Here is a 12730-nt window from a genome sequence, read left to right as displayed (position 1 = left end):
TCTCTATATAAATATATTTTGCAAAACAAATTTCAATGGTAGAAATCAACTACCGGCAATTTTGGTTTCCATTAGAGAGAGTGCATCCCCGATCATTCACTTTGTCCGACAAAGGGGTTGATCCTGTCACTATGATCCCCCACTCAGATGAATTCTTGGACTGTCCCAACATACCTAGGTTTTGTCCCCCTCTAAGGATCTCACTGATTGGCATATCAAACATAACCCTATCTGACACCTAGTGCAGTATCATAATCGAGTCTAGGTCAGGTGTAACATTCCAATTTTGCCCATCTATATCCAAGGTCCAGGGCAATACTGGAATTCTGCTCAAGTTTAGGGTTTCAAGAAAACCTACACTACATGTACCCCAGGTCTCACCCTGGCAACTGAGACAAGCCACCCCAACCAACTTGGCAGCACATCAGTGTCAGCCTTGGCAGGGTAAATCTCCCCAGATCTATCCAACGGTTGTGAAGATTCTAAACTAACACGAGTCTCATATGTATCTAGTTTAAAGGTATTACACAGAAACACACCATAATAACATGAATCAAATATGTACTTTATTCATTTACATTAAATATCAAAAGTACATCAAAACTGATTGAAGCTAAGGGCATACAAAAACTGTCCAACAACTCCCACTTGCACTTAGGTCCAATATGGTACAATCTGGAGTCCCATACTTTCCATGTGTTTCTCAAACACCTTCTGTGTGAGTGGCTTAGTTAATGGATCTACCACATTATTTGCTAATGCTACATTCTGAATCAAGACATTTCCTCTACCAACGATCTCCCGCAGTACATGGTACTTCCTCTCGATGTGCTTTGACTTTGAGTGGGCCCGAGGCTCCTTAGCCTAGGCGATCATTCCATTGTTGTCACACAACAACGGGATGGGTGATGTGCTGGTCAGAACCACTCCTAATTCATGAATGAACCTCTTTATCTACACAGCTTCTTTGGCAGCTTCATTTGCGGCAATGTACTCGGCTTCGATTGTGGAGTCTACCATGGACTCCTATTTGCTACTTTTCCAGCAAACAGCACACGATCCTATCGTGAAAATGTATCCAGATGTAGACTTTCTATCATCTGGATTTGACTGGAAGTTGGCACCAGTATACCCATGGATCAGTAGTGAACTACCATCGAATACCAGACAAAACTCCTTTGTCCTTCGAAGGTATTTTAGTATGTTTTTCACAGCAGTCCAATGCTCCTGTCCTGGGTGTGACTAGAATCTGCTTACCACACTCACTACCTGAGAGATGTCAGGGCAAGTGCACAACATGGCATACATGATGCTCCCTACGGTTGAGGCATAGGGAACGTCATTCATGCCCTCAATCTCCTCGGGACTCTTGGGAGACATACCCTTGGAGAGAATGACTCCATGCCTGAAAGGAACATTTCCTTTCTTGGAGTTCTCCATGCTGTATCTCTTGACCATCTTGTCAATGTAAGCAGAATGGAATAATCCTATTATCCTCTTCGATCTATCTTTATAGAGCCAAAGACCTAGTATGTAGGAGGCTTCTCCAAGATCTTTCATGGAGAACTACTGTGAAAGCCATACTTTCATCATAGTCAACATTCCTACATCATTCCCAATGAGTAGAATGTCATCTACATACAGAACCAGGAACATAACCTTATCCCCAATGGATTTTCTGTAAACATAGGGTTCATCTGGATTTTGCTCAAAGTCAAACTTTTTTACGGTAGAGTCAAACCAGATGTTCCAACTCCTAGAAACTTGCTTAAAGTTCATGTATGGATCGATTTAATTTACATACCATGTGTTCCTGACCCGTTGCTATAAAACCTTGCAGTTGCTACATATAGATATCTTCACTAAGATCTCCATTTAGGAACACAGTTTTGACATCCATTTGCCAAATCTCGTAATCATGGTACGCTGCTACAACTAGCAGGATCCTAATAGATTTAAGCATGGTCACTGATGAAAAGGTTTCTTCATAATCGATTCCTTTTTTCTGAGTGTACCCTTTCGCCACAAGATGAGCCTTGTAGGTCTCAACCTTACCATCGGGGTCCTTCTTCCTCTTATAGATCCATTTGCAACAAATTGCTTCTACCCCAGGGGGCGGATCTACCAGAGTCTAGACTCCATTGGTCTCCATTGAGTCCATCTCTCATGGCATCTACCCATTTCAAGGAATTTATGTCTAACATAGCTTCCATATAAGTCACGGGATCCCCTCACTAGTCGTGGCTTCCACCAAGTAACTGTCCTGGTTATAGCCAAAACAAACTGGAGGCCTGGAAACCTGAGTAAATCTTCTAGGTTGGTTATTAGTTGGAGCTTGTGGGACATTTCCCATTAACCCTGAGCTCTCCTCATCAAGAACAACTTCTTGACGATGATTGTTCAGGATGTAATCATCTTCCAAGAAATGGGCATTTTGATTATAGAACACCTTCTGTTCTCTTGGGTCATAGAATAAGTAACCCACATAGCCTTTGAAGTAGCCTATGAATAGACAACAATTGGTCTTGGATTCCAATTTGTCCGCACTCATTCTTTTAACATGTGTCGGACAACCCCAAATCTTCAAGTGTCTTATACTTGGTTTCTTACCGATCCAAAGCTCATAGGGAGTCTTCGGAACCGATTTGGTTGGAACCTGGTTCAGCACGTATATCACAATCTCTAATGCGTTATCCCAAAAGGATGTGGGTAACTCGGAGTGTACGAGAATTGATCGGACCATATCCAATAAAGTCTGGTTCCTCCTCTCTGATACACCATTTAACTGTGGTGTAACAGGAGGAGCTAATTGTGATACTATCACATATTCCTTTAAGTAGTCCCTAAATTCGTCAGAGAGATACTCGCCACCTCGATCTGATCAAAGGGTCTTAATTTCTCTCGCTATCTGGTTCTCAACCTCTTGTTTGAACTCTTTGAACTTTTCAAAGGATTCAGACATGTGTCTCATTAGGTACACGTAACCATACCGTGAGTAATCATTAGTAAACATTATAAAATAAACATGTTGGTTACGTGTCCTAACACTCATGGGACCACATACATCAGTATGTATATGGTCAAGCGTGCCTGCACATCTTTCAGGCTTACCGTTAAATGGCCATTTCGCCATCTTACCCTGAAGGCAAGGTTTTATAGTTAGATAATCCAAAGGACCATCCTTTACCAACCTTGTGATACGATCTATGTTAATGTGGCCAAGTCAGTAATGCCACAGGCACATGGAATTAACTGTATCATGGGTTCTTTTCTTGGGGATATCATCTGACGTAGTTTCGGTTATGTTAGTTTCTAGAGAATGATGGAGAACATAGAGACCATTCTCTAGCTCTTCATATGCAAGGAATGTTATTTCTTTTGATAGTAATCGTATTACTAAAGAGAACAGGATATCCATCCGCACACAATTTTGAAATAGAAATCAAATTTTTTCTCAAATTCTGTACATAAAGACAATCTTTTAGTACAATGATTCCTTCTCTGAAAATTAACTTTACAGTTCCTGTGGTTGTAGCTGCAACACTTGCAGAAGTCCCCAAATAAAGAGTCACCTCTCCGTCACTCAGTCTTCTACTTGTCCTGAACCCCTGCAGTGTGTTACACACATGAGTTGAAGCCCTGGAGTCAATGCACCACGAAGCAGAAGTTACCAATAATTTGGTTTCTATGGAAAAGGATTCGAATTTACCTTATTTCTTGGACTCCAGGTATTGAGGATAGTTCCTCTTCTAGTGGTTGGCCTGCTTGCAAGAGTGACAAGCATCTGATGCTTTGTCTTTCCTCTGCCTTTTGGACTTAGTAGATTTCTTCTAAGGCTTTTTCTTTGCCTTCCTCTTCTTCTTGCCCAATTTACCAGCTTCAACAAGCATGGCATTGGGTTCATTCTTCTTGATCAGTTCCTTGGCCCTCTGCAACATATTGCTGAGTTCCTAGATGCTAACATTTAGCTTATTCATGTTATAGTTCATTATGAACTGACTGAAGGAAGGAGGCAAAGAATTTAGGATGGCGTCAACCTTAGTGACATGATCAAGCCCGAATCCAAGAGCCTCAAGTTCATTGATGTATCCCATCATCTTAAGACAATGGTCATGAACTTGTTGGTTCTTGGACATCTGCGCGGTCATGAACTGTTTCAAGACCTTTTGTCTAGTAAAATGATTCTGCTCTTTAGACATAATCCTCAAACTATCTAGGATATCCTTGGACAATTCGATCTGATCGAACTGTCATTGTATCGGATTGTCTAAGGATTGTATGATGTAGCCACTGGCAAGGGAATTTTTCTCTTCCCAATACTGGTAATCCCTCCTACATGTCTCAGAAGCCTTATCTCTCGGACGTTCCGGGATATGGTTTTTAGCTACTTTGTCCAACTTTTCAGATGTCAGGACCAGCATAAGGTTACGGTACCAGTCAGCATAGTTTGGGCCCTTAAGTTTGTTGTCATCCAACAATTTTGCCAATTGTCTGTTTTCCATTTTTTATAAAAAGAAAATATTAGTCCACAACCTTATTTGATTCATGTTATCTACATAGATATGGCTTTTAATCTATGTTCCATTTCCATTTATTCATCTCTAAGATTTCCCTCTTATCTCAGTGATGGAGATTACGAATTATGTCTCTAGAAATGTGAAAAATCACATAGGGTGCATGGAGTCAAATGTTTCAACTGCATAACTCCATCACCTTTCTGTGAAGGATCATAAGTTTGTTGTCATTCAACAATTTTTCCAATTGCCCATTTTACATTTCTGATAAAAAGCAAATATTAGTCCATAACCTTATTTGATTCATGTTATCTACATAGATATGGCTTTTAATCTATGTTCCATTTCTATTTATTCATCTCTGAGATTTCCCTCTTATCTCAGTGATGGAGATTGCGAATTATGTCTCTGGAAATGTGGAAAATCACATAGGGTGCATGGAGCCAAATGTTTCAGCTACATAACCCCATCACCTTTCTGTGAAGGATCATATCCACTCATCTTATAACATTTCCCTTTGGCCTCTGTCAAACAAAATTCATTGCCATTTTAGGTTAAACCTTTCTGTCCAATGAGTGCTCACCCATCATATTCATGAACTCCAAGGTACCATGAGAGATTCTTCCATTTTAGGATAGGCCCCTCCCACATCGGTCTATGACGCCCCCATCATCTTATGAAACATTCCAACAGATCCATCAGCATATAAATAACCCAATTTTATGGTGTGTTTCCATATTACTGAATGACCCATCTTCATGCTAATGATGGAAGGCCTTTAGAGAGTTCATCATATGAATCTCCCTATCACATGCACTCATATTTCAGTGGAGGGAATGAAATATTACGCCCTAGTTTAATTTAGGTCAAACCAAAGTGGCTTCCACGGGCTTTCATAAAACCAGATTTAGATGGGCCCTAAACGGCTAGGGATCCGCACAATTCCTCTTGGGGAGGAACCTGGTGTGGAGCCCCACCACGAAGGGAGATCATCTAATGATCTTAAGGACACCATGGCAATGATGTGCATTCAGTCATGGTGTGCGTAAGAGCCACTATCGTGTTAGCATGGGCCAAGTACTTATGGCCCATGAACGTTGCACATCACACATCCATACATCACATGCATGAAAAACACAATTAATCCAATCAATTAATATCTGTAAAACCCATAATTAAAGCCTAAAATTATTCATAATATTACTGATTAATATTATCTAGGAATATGGGTTGAATTGCAAAGAGCAGTTCGGCCCATATAGCTTTTATGCAGTTAATGGGCTAAAGCAGTTTTAACACATTAAAATTGGGTTTTACAGGTGTGGGCTGAACAACATCTTGCAATTAACCATCAACTCATGGTCCCAAGAGTGAAAAAAAAGGGTTGACAACAGCCCCCATCGAACCACAAATTTGGTCCAACCAGTTTGATCCAATCTGGTTCGAATGGGTCTAGGGTTTGATCTTTAATTCAAGAACATGATATGAAATTAAATTATTGATAAAAGACATTCAAGAATTGGTAGAAGGGATGTTCATAGATCTTAGTTCGCAGTTTCTAATTTCTCAAACTGCAAATCGCAGATAGCTGATTCCTAATCTGCGAAACTCCATCGTTCTGCGTGATCTGCTTCGAATTTGAATGAAATAAAATAGAAAACCCTAAATTTCTATTAATATTATATCAAAAAGAATTCCTATACATTCTGTCTAAAAATAAAAAAATAATAATAATTATAGACAAGAATGAATAGAATAGTATGAGCGCAGACTTCTTGCGCTAATCAAGATTTCGATCTCCACCGTACGAACAACCCATAAATCAAGATAAATATAAAGAAAAATTCTAAATATAAATCAGATTTAAAAAAAAATTAATTTCAGATCAATTGCCCTTAATCTAGGAACCAATTTCCCAAAAAATCAACAATCTGTGCAAATCGAGTAGAAAGCCTTCTACCCATTTGAGTAGTTTCAGATCTGGAATTTGAACCTGGCTTTAATACCACTAAAGGGATGAGAGATCCATCATATGGATGGCCAAACCTTGCAGGAAGGTAGGGCAAATTTTCAAAAATTTCTCTCCTACGTGGAAATCACATTCCCTATTTTAAAAAACTATATTTTCAAATATCAATCTTGAACACAAACCGAGCCAGGTCTGAAACCAAAGGGTATGAGAGGGATATACCTGATATGGAGTAGTAGTAACCCCCAACGAAGGTGTTCACACCCAAGGAGAATACTAAAGACTGCTCCCACTGAAGATGACACAACGTAGGTTGGAGCAGAATCAGTAGGGTGGTTCTTTGCAAGAACCGAATTCTTCAGCAAGAATTCAATGGAGGGCAAGTGAGCACGACTTCAAATCACCTTTTCTATAAAAAGGTGATATCAAAAACCCTTTCTTGATCGCTCTCAGAGTGGAGATCGAACTGGTATGGCGGCAATAGCAGGAGACAACAAAAATAGAAGATAGAGGCAATCCAATTGTATGCTATATTCTCTCTTGTATCAGTAGATTAAAGGATGATCTTGAGGTTCGCCCCGCTCCTCTATTTATAGCTTTAAAGAGAGCATCTCCTAATCCCATTAGGAGTTTCCTAATCTAAATCTTGTATTTGGATCTACACTCTCTTTAAGAGATAAGGATAATCACTTATCTTATCTATAGATAAAGATCAGCCCTCCTAATCTAATTATGAGTTTCATGATCCAAATCTTTATTTGGATTTAGACTCTCTGAGTGGATAGGGACAATCCCTTATCCTATCCGTTGATCTAAATCCCAGAACCGCCCCTCTTTAATTAATCTTATTAAGCCTATGCGAATTGGGCTTTAGGCCCATTAAGTCTTTGTGCTCACTTAACCTCCAAACTACTGCCCAGTTGGATATCCTTGTATGGCGTGGGACCCAAACATTGATCTACACATCATCCACATGGGTTCAGCCCAACCTCTGTTATAAGGCCTAGCCGAATTCACTGTATGAAACAGTGAACCCCTGAGTCCATCACCATGAGCTCTTAATGGGCCCAACATTTACACTAAATGACCATTGGGTCAAGCCACCTTATAAAAGCCCAAGGACTGTGGGCAGATGCAAGATTAGCCCATCAGGTATTACCCTCAATGGTCTTATACTTAACCTCTCCCTCAACTACAAGGTACAGTGTTGCATTCTCCACTCACATGGATCCCGGGAATTAATCATTTTGCAAACATTTTGAAATCTTAATATATATGTATATATATATATATATATATATATATATATATATATATATATATACATGTATATATACATGTATATCTCTATATAAATATATTTTACAAAACAAATTTCAATGGTTGAAATCAATTACTGGCAATTTTGGTTTCCATCAGAGAGTGCATCCCCGATCATTCACTTTGTCCGACAAAAGGGTTGATCTTGTCACTATGATCACCAACTCAGATGAATTCTCAAACTGTCCCAACATACCCATGTTTTGAACCCTTCTAAGGATTTCACTGATTGGCATATCAAACACAGCCCAATCCGACACCTAGTGCAGTATCATAATCGAGTCTAGGGGTTAGGTGTAATATTTCAGTTTTGCCCATCTATCACCAAGGTCTAGGGCAATACTAGAATTCTGGTCCGGTTCAAGGTTTCAAGAAAATCTACACTGCATGTACCTCAGGTCTCACCCTGGTAGCTAAGACAAGCAACCCTAACCAACTTGGCGGCACATCGGTATCAGCCTTGGTAGAATAAATCTCCCCAGATCTATCCAACGGCTGTGAATATTCTAAACTAACATGAGTCTCATATGTGTCCAGTTTAAGGGGTTTACATAGAAACACACCATAATAACATGAATCAAATATGTACTTTATTCATTTACATTAAATGTCATAATGTACATCATTCTAATTAGAGCTAAGGGCATATACACTGTCTGATAGCAAAGAGCTTTGTAGCGAGCCAGTTTGCTTGTAAGTATGTGAGTATGAGAGATAAATCGTGTACCTCAAAAGGATGATGGTGGTCCCTTTATATAGGTGAGCTTCCATAGTCCTCACAAAACACCTTCGAGATCGTTGCCTGTTAGACTGGGATTTTGTTCTATATCTAAGGGCAAGCCCTGTCTGAGTGGATAAGGCTTATCCAGCCAGGTCCATCCAATTCGGGCAGGATATAGATAATCCCTACTACCGAGCGACGTGATCCCAAAGAGATTGGAGACAGCTAGCTCCCTTCTAGAAGGACGCCACATGGCACCTCGACAAGTTGGGACACGATAAGCTACTCAGACCTTGGTCTTAGCCGAGGTACTCGAGGTGCCCGAACTAACCTGGCCTACTGAAGTGTTCAGAAAATGTTAAGATGTCATCTAATCAACAGGTCGCTCCACGTGTCCGCATGCTAATGGGTCAGGACAAAATACACCTCATCAGTCACATTTTTTTTAATTACAACTTAGCTCATTATTTTGTAAAATATAGTTGATTTTGTTAGTGGACCTTTGATCTAAATTGTATATTCATTGAATTGTTTAAAGTGGATAATCGTTCATAGATTGATAACTATTTTTTATAATTTAAATGTTTTGTCATATTAATGATGAATATCATGGTTTCGAATTGTCGTTGACTAGGATGGTCGGACCGTTCAGCCAAAAATTGTCGAGGCAACCGGTTCCATTTCACTCTTAACCCATATTCGGGCCAAAAACTATTGACTTGATCAACAACCTACTAACCCAGATGGTTGAACCGTTGACCATTTGAGCCAAACAACAATTTTTGGTCATTTTTTTATTTTTATTATTTTTATTTTTTAAATAGGAATGGGTCATCCATTCAAATAGAATGGGCAAACCGGTAACCCAAAAATCAGTGGCCAAAGCGATTCCGAGTCTCGATCGGTTTTTAAAACATTAATGAATATCATAAGTGGATCCATTTCAAACCCGACAATTGAACCGCTAACCCAAAATCTAGTGGCCAAAATGGTTTTGATGTAGGTCAATTTTTAAAATATTGGAAATTGTCTAAAACTCACCATGAGTTTTCAGCATTTCTCTTAAACTCACCACAACTTTTCAAAGTGTCTAAAACTCACTATGTCACTAACTTGACATTAAACAAACTAACGGTTGTTAATATATTACCATTTTCACCTTCATAGAAAATTATAAAATATATAAAAATAAAATAACAATGTGTTAATATATTTCCATTTTAATATTTAGACATGAAAAAAAAGGAAAAAGTTCATAAAATATTTTCAAATATAAAATACATAAAAACATAGAAATTACAAAAAATATAAAAATTATAGAAATTGCAAAACAAAATAAAAAATTATTTTCAAATTATAGATACTGTAGAAATTGAAAAACAAAATCAAAAATTAAAAATTGTAGAAAAAAACACCAAAAATTATAGAAAAACACGAAAATTACAAATAAATAACAAAAAGTACAAGAAAATTATAGATTCTAGAAAATAGAAAATGTAAAAAAATAGAATTTATAAAAAATATTGGAAATTATAATAAAACACTAAAAATGCAAAAAAAAAAACAAGAAAATTGAAAATTGGGAAAGACCGTTTTTCCTCTAACTCGCCATTTAAGGGTAATTTGGTCATGAAATTTGTTATTTATGCTGACATGGACATCTCTATTAAGAAGAATGACGGTGCACTAATGAAGGCTGAGTTTTAGAAAATAAAAAGTTACTAACATGGTGAGTTTTAGACATTTTAAAAAGTTGTGATGAGTTTAAGAGAAATGTTGAAAACTCATGGTGAGTTTTAGACAATTTCCCTTAAAATATTGATGAATATCATCTATGGATCCATTTCAAACCTGATGATTGAACCTATAGCCCATAAACTAGTCGTAACATGGATGAATATCATAAGTGGATCCATTTCAAACCCAATGATTGAATTGCTAACCTAGAACCTAGAGGCGAAGATGGTTCCATTTTCAATTTGACTTTTTAAAATATTGGGTTAAGACTAACTTCATTAATTAGGTTATGTAGATTAACTTGGGTAGCTTAATTTAAAGTTGATTAATTATAGTACTTAATTTAAGTTCATTTAACTTAATTAAATGAACTAATTGGATAGTTATGTTACTCAATTTAATTAGGTAATACTTTAATTAGCTATTCAAATAGCTTATTTATTAATTAGCTAACTTTAATTAATGTCCTAATTAAAATAAATTAGTTCTTTAACTTAATTAGGTGACTTTACACATAGCAAATTGTATCAATAAAAGATTAAACTTGAATTAAGTTATTAGGTTAATTAAATTAGCACTAGTTAGGGAAGTTTAAGTTAATTTAAGTTAATCTAAGTTAAATTAAATTAAATTGATGTTAATTTAGGGCGGTTCAGGTTAATTATGCAATTTTGCATGTAGCATATGTAAAATACATGATTAAAGGCAATAATTATATTTAATGGGTCATGTTTATGTAACATTATTTTAAAAATGGGTTATCTAACATGTGATCGTCGTGATGAAAAGAGAGCAAGAGGAATACGTTGAGGGAAAGAAGAAAATGAAAAGATGATAAATACGATAGGAGGTTGATCAAAAAGATAAGGTCCACTAAGGGTAGCATAAAAACCAGAGAAGCTTCCTAATGTATTGGAGAGGTTTTAGGGGTGTGAAGAGAGAGAGAGAGAGAGAGAGAGAGATTTTAAGAAGATTTTTAAGAAATTGTGAAGTGGGGATTAATAGAAATAAACAATTTTAATACATGTTTCTATTAGGGGTGGGAAAGGGAGAGGGGTATCCCGAAGTGACAACTCTAGAGGCTTGGAAAGGGAATAATGCACCCTCTATAAATATAGGGTTGAGGTAATAGAACAAGGGAAGCCATCTAACATGGCCATCCTTATGGGGTGACAATTCAACCTAAAAACTTAGGCTGTTAGGTGAGGGCCCCGAATAAGTTTTTATTCTATAATAGGGAGCACAAAACCCATCAACCATGCACAGAAAGAATAAGGAATAAAGGGAGAAAGAAACAACCAAATAGAGAACAAGAATTAAAATCTCAAAATTTTGGAAAACTTACCAAAATCCTGTTAAGGAAGATAAAACGAAATAATCTAAATTGCTAAACATCACCACATGAGTTCTTGATAAGAGCAACGACGTAGTGTCTGAACCATAAATGGAAGCTCAAACGAAAACCTCATTTTGAAATGAAGGTTGGAATAACGGCTACAGAGGTTCATAGTTCATACCTGCTTGCTTGAGAACGAAACCGCTAGCTTCTCGGATATTTAGGTTGATGAGCAAATGCAAGTATATTCTGTGAATGTGTTACATCAATGCTCTATTTCTTCATGTGTAAGAAAGAAGATAAGAAAGGAGAGGGTAAAACGGTCTTATAAATAAGGAAAGGGTAGTTTAGTGTTTTTGAAATGTTTATAGACCCCACATGACATCATGTGCAAATCTTCTCCGCTTAGCTGATGGAATGCTAATGGCAGGAGCATAGTGTTAGAATCCGAAAATACATGATAGATGTGTGTTAAAAGTGAAAAGTTCAAACCCTTAAATGTCACTAATCAAAATACAAGCTAATTCCCTGTAATTTACCCTTTAGGCTGCACTTAGAAACAATGCAAACAAGTGTGAATGTAAATATGTAGAGTGTAAAATGGTTGGAAATTTACTTGAATGCAAATTTATTACCAAACAGATTTTTAGCTGTAATAGATGCAAACATGAATTCCAATAAAGATTATTCTTTTTTATCAAAATTCCACTTGAATGCAAATTTACTTCTTTTTTATTTATATACTTTTACATCTTATTATCAATGTAAATATGCATTGATCTGTCATTTATTAATACATAAATGTAATGTTGACAAGCATGGGCAAAAGTGAGCCAGAGTGTAAATTTACCCTGAACCAGGATTTACACTTCATTTACATTGTTTCCAAATGCAACCTTAAGTTTAATTCGGTAAGAGTACTATAAATACAAATATTTACAATGCAAATCCTTATAATTTGTATTTCAGGCTTCCTTATAATTTGGAAGGAGTGCAAATATAAATATATACAAAATAATATAAAATATAAGGTTTTTAACTCTACATATTTGTATTTATAATCTTTCCAAATTAACTGAATCTCAAAAAACATGAAATTTTTAACCTCCACAAGCACAAAGCACAAATAGTCC

General features: G+C 36.9%; 1 long non-coding RNA gene across 1 annotated transcript in view; it reads right to left on the bottom strand.

Annotated features, from left to right (window-relative positions):
* Positions 1–11857, bottom strand: part of LOC148874657 (uncharacterized) — a 42970-nt gene extending 31113 nt beyond the window's left edge. Inside the window, exon 1 of the long non-coding RNA XR_016104947.1 lies at positions 11779–11857. This is a non-coding gene — a long non-coding RNA (uncharacterized LOC148874657). The remainder of the gene's footprint in view (positions 1–11778) is intronic.
* Between the last annotated feature and the right edge of the window lie 873 nt (positions 11858–12730).

Source organism: Nelumbo lutea, chromosome 1, assembly GCF_056320005.1.
Source record: "Nelumbo lutea isolate HS-2025 chromosome 1, American lotus-T2T, whole genome shotgun sequence".
Taxonomy (NCBI): Eukaryota; Viridiplantae; Streptophyta; class Magnoliopsida; order Proteales; family Nelumbonaceae; genus Nelumbo; species Nelumbo lutea.
Note: the sequence above shows the minus strand (reverse complement) of the source record. Positions and strands in the feature narration are given on the sequence as shown.